The sequence below is a fragment of the Bufo gargarizans genome, chromosome 3, assembly GCF_014858855.1.
Source record: "Bufo gargarizans isolate SCDJY-AF-19 chromosome 3, ASM1485885v1, whole genome shotgun sequence".
NCBI classification, from domain to species: domain Eukaryota; kingdom Metazoa; phylum Chordata; class Amphibia; order Anura; family Bufonidae; genus Bufo; species Bufo gargarizans.
In genome coordinates this window covers 552,974,467-552,982,110 of record NC_058082.1, presented here as the reverse complement: position 1 = coordinate 552,982,110, position 7,644 = coordinate 552,974,467, and positions in this window count along the sequence as shown.

Here is a 7,644-nt window from a genome sequence, read left to right as displayed (position 1 = left end):
AGAGGGGCAGAGGAGTATAGAGAGGGGCAGAGGAGTACAGAGAGGGGCAGAGGAGTATAGAGAGGGGCAGAGGAGTATAGAGAGGGGCAGAGGAGTATAGAGAGGGGCAGAGGAGTATAGAGAGGGGCAGAGGAGTATAGAGAGGGGCAGAGGAGTCTGGAGGAGGACAGAGGTACCTGAAGAGAAGTCTGAAGAAGATAGAAGAGTATAGAGAGGGACAGAGGAGACGACAGAGCAGCTGGCTGGGAACAGAGCAGTATGGAGAGCTTTGGAGGGGACTGCGGGATCTGGAGCGGACAGGAGACGATGAAGTCTGGAGGGAATAGAGGAGTCTCTAGTTTTTATTTTTTAAAGAGTTACTAACTTAAAAAAAGAAACGTAGATATGTCATAGCGCTATATCAAAGGTTAAGATAAATGGGGGTCTGAGCCCTGAGACCCCCAAAGATCTCTAGAAGGCGGGTAGAGAAGTGCACGTATACTGCGCTCTCTCTCCTCGCTGCGGACGACACAGTTGAGATGGGCCCAAAGACGTCTATGAGAGAGAGCTTATGCTGTTCTCGATGGGAATCTTAGCGCTTAGACCCCCACTGATGTAACCTATTGATACGTCTCAATGACACACCAATTTTTTTTTTTAAATTTAGTGACCCTTTAAAAAAATAACTGGAAAAACATATTTTCTTTGCATCGCCATATTCTGATCCCCGTCTCTTTTTTTACTTACGTCTACAGAGCTGTGTGCGGTCTCCTATTTTGCAATCTGTAATTTTTATTGGTATAACTTTGGGGTGTGTATAACTTTTTGATCTCATTTTGGGGGAGGCAAAGTGACGACAAAATGTCAAATTAGCAATTTTTTTTTTCTGTTACGCTGGTCACCGTACGGGACAAATATTTTTTGATTTTAATAGCTCAAGCATTTTATGACACGGCGATGCCTAGGATCCCCTATGAGGGGAGAATTAACATTATTTTAAATTTTTTACACTTATTTGTGGTCTCCATCAAATCTCTTGTCCCATAGACTGCAATGATTTATTATTGCAGTCTATGGGACAATCAGTGCCACAGGCCGGGATTGAGAAGAACATCACTGCATTTAGAAGGCCCCAGGCTGTTATAGAAACTGAGCGGCTCTCTAGATCCCGGTGCGGGGAGGCCCGATTAGTCCCCATGAGCGCAGCGCTCCCAGTAAATAACCGCTTAGATGGCGTAGTCACAATTGACCACAGCGCTTGAGGGGTCACGGACTCTTCTTCTGGGAGTCTACTATACATCAGGCACCTGGCAGCATAAAAGACGCTAAATGTTCTGGGGGCGATGAACACACCCATGCCTTTTTTTTAAATGGCGAGGGCGGTGTAAAAACACCAGCTGCAAATAAAGGTAGTTACAATGGCATTAAAAACGCGGTAAAATTAAGCGAAAACGAATTCGTAAGAAGGAAGATAAATCTACCCCTTTGTCTTTGATCTACTTCTCACTTTCAATATCTCTGCTTGCAGTTAATCAATAGAAACATTCTTGTCCTGCTCATACACCTCATCGGTTTGTTACAGTGTAGCAGTGCAGTTTAGAGGAATCAAACTGGAGTCCAGGACAACGGTCAGATTTAGACTGGGTCTTCACAAGGCGGACACAACCTCACCCGCCTATGGTGGTTAATGTCTGCGCAAATTAGCAGATTCAGAGGTACTACTGCCGAATTTGTGCGTTTATTGATCTCCATTGGTCGGCGAGGTTTTGACACTAACAGGAAGCAAATCTCTTTAATAAAGAATATGGGGTCTGTGTGGCTGGCAGTGTATGAGGTCTGTGTGGCTGGCACTGTATGAGGTCTGTGTGGCTGGCAGTGTATGAGGTCTGTGTGGCTGGCACTGTATGAGGTCTGTGTGGCTGGCAGTGTATGAGGTCTGTGTGGCTGGCACTGTATGGGGTATGTGTGTCTGGCACTGTATGAGGTCTGTGTGTCTGGCACTGTATGAGGTCTGTGTGTCTGGCACTGTATGAGGTCTGTGTGTCTGGCACTGTATGAGGTCTGTGTGTCTGGCACTGTATGAGGTCTGTGTGGCTGGCAGTGTATGAGGTCTGTGTGGCTGGCACTGTATGGGGTATGTGTGTCTGGCACTGTATGAGGTCTGTGTGTCTGGCACTGTATGAGGTCTGTGTGTCTGGCAGTGTATGAGTTCTGTGTGGCTGGCAGTGTATGAGTTCTGTGTGGCTGGCACTGTATGAGGTATGTGTGGCTGGCACTGTATGGGGTCTGTGTGGCTGGCACTGTATGATGTCTGTGTGGCTGGCAGTGTATGAGGTCTGTGTGGCTGGCAGTGTATGGGGGTCTGTGTGGCTGGCAGTGTATGAGGTCTGTGTGGCTGGCAGTGTATGAGGTCTGTGTGGCTGGCAGTGTATGGGGGTCTGTGTGGCTGGCAGTGTATGAGGTCTGTGTGGCTGGCAGTGTATGAGGTCTGCGTGGCTGGCAGTGTATGGGGGTCTGCGTGGCTGGCAGTGTATGGGGTCTGCGTGGCTGGCAGTGTATGAGGTCTGCGTGGCTGGCAGTGTATGGGGTCTGCGTGGCTGGCAGTGTATGAGGTCTGCGTGGCTGGCAGTGTATGGGGTATGCGTGGCTGGCACTGTATGGGGTCTGTGTGGCTGGCAGTGTATGAGGTCTGTGTGGCTGGCAGTGTATGAGGTATGTGTGGCTGGCAGTGTATGGGGTCTGTGTGGCTGGCAGTGTATGAGGTCTGTGTGGCTGGCAGTGTATGAGCTCTGTGTGGCTGGCAGTGTATGAGGTCTGTGTGGCTGGCAGTGTATGAGGTCTGTGTGGCTGGCAGTGTATGAGGTCTGTGTGGCTGGCAGTGTATGAGGTATGTGTGGCTGGCAGTGTATGATGTCTGTGTGGCTGGCAGTGTATGAGGACTGTGTGGCTGGCAGTGTATGAGGTCTGTGTGGCTGGCAGTGTATGAGGTCTGTGTGGCTGGCAGTGTATGAGGTCTGTGTGGCTGGCACTGTATGGGGTATGTGTGTCTGGCACTGTATGAGGTCTGTGTGGCTGGCAGTGTATGAGTTCTGTGTGGCTGGCACTGTATGAGGTATGTGTGGCTGGCACTGTATGGGGTCTGTGTGGCTGGCACTGTATGATGTCTGTGTGGCTGGCAGTGTATGAGGTCTGTGTGGCTGGCACTGTATGAGGTCTGTGTGGCTGGCAGTGTATGAGGTCTGTGTGGCTGGCACTGTATGAGGTCTGTGTGGCTGGCAGTGTATGAGGTCTGTGTGGCTGGCACTGTATGGGGTATGTGTGTCTGGCACTGTATGAGGTCTGTGTGTCTGGCACTGTATGAGGTCTGTGTGTCTGGCACTGTATGAGGTCTGTGTGGCTGGCACTGTATGAGGTCTGTGTGGCTGGCAGTGTATGAGGTCTGTGTGGCTGGCACTGTATGGGGTATGTGTGTCTGGCACTGTATGAGGTCTGTGTGTCTGGCACTGTATGAGGTCTGTGTGTCTGGCAGTGTATGAGTTCTGTGTGGCTGGCAGTGTATGAGTTCTGTGTGGCTGGCACTGTATGAGGTATGTGTGGCTGGCACTGTATGGGGTCTGTGTGGCTGGCACTGTATGATGTCTGTGTGGCTGGCAGTGTATGAGGTCTGTGTGGCTGGCAGTGTATGGGGGTCTGTGTGGCTGGCAGTGTATGAGGTCTGTGTGGCTGGCAGTGTATGAGGTCTGTGTGGCTGGCAGTGTATGGGGGTCTGTGTGGCTGGCAGTGTATGAGGTCTGTGTGGCTGGCAGTGTATGAGGTCTGCGTGGCTGGCAGTGTATGGGGGTCTGCGTGGCTGGCAGTGTATGGGGTCTGCGTGGCTGGCAGTGTATGAGGTCTGCGTGGCTGGCAGTGTATGGGGTCTGCGTGGCTGGCAGTGTATGAGGTCTGCGTGGCTGGCAGTGTATGGGGTATGCGTGGCTGGCAGTGTATGGGGTATGCGTGTCTGGCAGTGTATGCGGTCTGCGTGGCTGGCAGTGTATGAGGACTGAGTGGCTGGCAGTGTATGAGGACTGTGTGGCTGGCAGTGTATGAGGTCTGTGTGGCTGGCACTGTATGGGGTCTGTGTGGCTGGCAGTGTATGAGGTCTGTGTGGCTGGCAGTGTATGAGGTATGTGTGGCTGGCAGTGTATGGGGTCTGTGTGGCTGGCAGTGTATGAGGTCTGTGTGGCTGGCAGTGTATGAGGTCTGTGTGGCTGGCAGTGTATGAGGTCTGTGTGGCTGGCAGTGTATGAGGACTGTGTGGCTGGCAGTGTATGAGGTCTGTGTGGCTGGCAGTGTATGGGGGTCTGTGTGGCTGGCAGTGTATGAGGTCTGTGTGGCTGGCAGTGTATGGGGTCTGTGTGGCTGGCAGTGTATGAGGACTGTGTGGCTGGCAGTGTATGAGGTATGTGTGGCTGGCAGTGTATGAGGTATGTGTGGCTGGCAGTGTATGAGGTCTGTGTGGCTGGCACTGTATGAGGTCTGTGTGGCTGGCACTGTATGAGGACTGTGTGGCTGGCAGTGTATGAGGTCTGTGTGGCTGGCAGTGTATGAGGTCTATGTGGCTGGCAGTGTATGAGGGTCTGTGTGGCTGGCAGTGTATGAGGTCTATGTGGCTGGCAGTGTATGAGGTCTGTGTGGCTGGCAGTGTATGAGGTCTGTGTGGCTGGCACTGTATGAGGTCTGTGTGGCTGGCAGTGTATGAGGTCTGTGTGGCTGGCAGTGTATGAGGTCTGTGTGGCTGGCAGTGTATGAGGACTGTGTGGCTGGCAGTGTATGAGGTCTGTGTGGCTGGCAGTGTATGAGGTCTGTGTGGCTGGCAGTGTATGAGGTCTTTGTGGCTGGCAGTGTATGAGGTCTGTGTGGCTGGCAGTGTATGAGGTCTGTGTGGCTGGCACTGTATGAGGTATGTGTGGCTGGCAGTGTATGGGGTCTGTGTGGCTGGCAGTGTATGAGGTCTGTGTGGCTGGCAGTGTATGAGGTCTGTGTGGCTGGCAGTGTATGGGGGTCTGTGTGGCTGGCAGTGTATGAGGTCTGTGTGGCTGGCAGTGTATGGGGTCTGTGTGGCTGGCAGTGTATGAGGACTGTGTGGCTGGCAGTGTATGAGGTCTGTGTGGCTGGCAGTGTATGAGGTATGTGTGGCTGGAAGTGTATGAGGTCTGTGTGGCTGGCAGTGTATGAGGTATGTGTGGCTGGAAGTGTATGAGGTCTGTGTGGCTGGCACTGTATGAGGTCTGTGTGGCTGGCAGTGTATGGGGTCTGTGTGGCTGGCAGTGTATGAGGTCTGTGTGGCTGGCAGTGTATGAGGTCTGTGTGGCTGGCAGTGTATGGGGGTCTGTGTGGCTGGCAGTGTATGAGGTCTGTGTGGCTGGCAGTGTATGGGGTCTGTGTGGCTGGCAGTGTATGAGGACTGTGTGGCTGGCAGTGTATGAGGTCTGTGTGGCTGGCAGTGTATGAGGTATGTGTGGCTGGCAGTGTATGAGGTCTGTGTGGCTGGCACTGTATGAGTAGAAAGGAAGATGGCTTCGGCAGCATGTAGTAGTATCAAAATTCTTTATTTGTACCTCCAGACACAAATGGCAACGTTTCGACTGTTCACCAGTCTTTGTCAAGCCTAATAACATCATTGCTGGTAGGCATATATATACCCCCCCATGTATTAAAAGCACACACCCCTCATTACGTCAACATGGCCAATCAATACATAATAAGAAGTATCTGTGTAAGTTACTACCTGTCACACCTGTAAAAGCCGCGAACTCCGTCATGCATGTCTCGGCGTGCCGTCATCTCCACTGCGCAGACGCAACTCACCGGCTTTGTATACCGGAAGTATCCTTCGTTGTCATGACTCCGATCGGCACCACCGCTTCCAACCAATGGGCTGCTAGAAATCATCATTGTCGTCATCACCAATGCGACTGTCACGTGATATACACGTGACATCATTACAGTGCACACAACCGTGTGTCGATCTCGTAAGTCACATGGATGAGGCAGCCAATGGAGACACAGTGCGGGCATAGGAGCCATGGCAACGACGACGCCGTGTTCAGCGCAACTTCCCATGTAGAGATGTATATAATCAATGTGTCTGATCCATATGAGTAGAATGGTGGATCAACACCAATGGACCACAATATTAATCCCCACATTATCCACAGGTAATAAGGCTATGTACATGCATGCGGAGATAGCGTCACCATACAGTGCGACAACAAGAAATCGTATCAAATCAACATACACAGAATACCACAAAATACATATGTATGCAGGGCATTATGACACATAGATATACAAATCGCCATGATAGGAATGTGTAACATATATAAAAGCATGATATCCCTATACTGAATGGGACCATCCAATGACCCATCTCAATCAATGGATGTGACGTTAAACTCTAAATTTAAACCATAAGGTTGAAGGGATCTAAGGGTATGGATCCACTTAAGTTCCTTTTTCCTAAGTATACCCTTCCTGTCCCCACCTCTTCTCAGATATCCAACACTGTCGATTACTCGAAATCTTAATTGATTAATAGCATGTTTGCAATCAATAAAATGTTTTGCAACCGGTTTGTCAATGGCTCCTGTTCTAATAGTGCTTTTATGCTTGTTGATTCTTTCCCTCAGTTCCATTGTGGTTTCACCCACATATATTAGGCTACACGGACACTGTATCATGTAAACCACATCTGTGGATTTACATGTGTAGTGTCCCTTAATTTTAAAGCGTTTGCCACTATAAGGATGAGTAAAGCCATCACCTCTCATGATGCAACTGCAGTTGCAGCATGAGAGGCAAGGGAAATTACCATTCTTAAGTGGAGCTAATCTTTTCTGTTTATCTATATCCCTACCCCCTATGTCCGCTTTAACCAATCTATCACGTAAGTTGCGAGTACGTTTGTATGACATCATTGGGGGTACAGAGAACTCCTTCACAGTTGGTAATCCTTTCTGTAGGATCTGCCAATCCTGACGTAGGATGGCGGCAATTTTGCTACTGTCTCCCCCAAAGATGGACACAAAAGGGATATGGGCTATCTCTTGTTTCTGTGGTTTCCTTACCAATGTGGCCCCACGTTTCATGGACATAATCCTATGTTTAGTACGATTAATTAATTTGTTGGGATAGCCTCTCTTTGTAAATTTCGTACGAAATTTACAAAGAGAGGCTATCCCAACAAATTAATTAATCGTACTAAACATAGGATTATGTCCATGAAACGTGGGGCCACATTGGTAAGGAAACCACAGAAACAAGAGATAGCCCATATCCCTTTTGTGTCCATCTTTGGGGGAGACAGTAGCAAAATTGCCGCCATCCTACGTCAGGATTGGCAGATCCTACAGAAAGGATTACCAACTGTGAAGGAGTTCTCTGTACCCCCAATGATGTCATACAAACGTACTCGCAACTTACGTGATAGATTGGTTAAAGCGGACATAGGGGGTAGGGATATAGATAAACAGAAAAGATTAGCTCCACTTAAGAATGGTAATTTCCCTTGCCTCTCATGCTGCAACTGCAGTTGCATCATGAGAGGTGATGGCTTTACTCATCCTTATAGTGGCAAACGCTTTAAAATTAAGGGACACTACACATGTAAATCCACAGATGTGG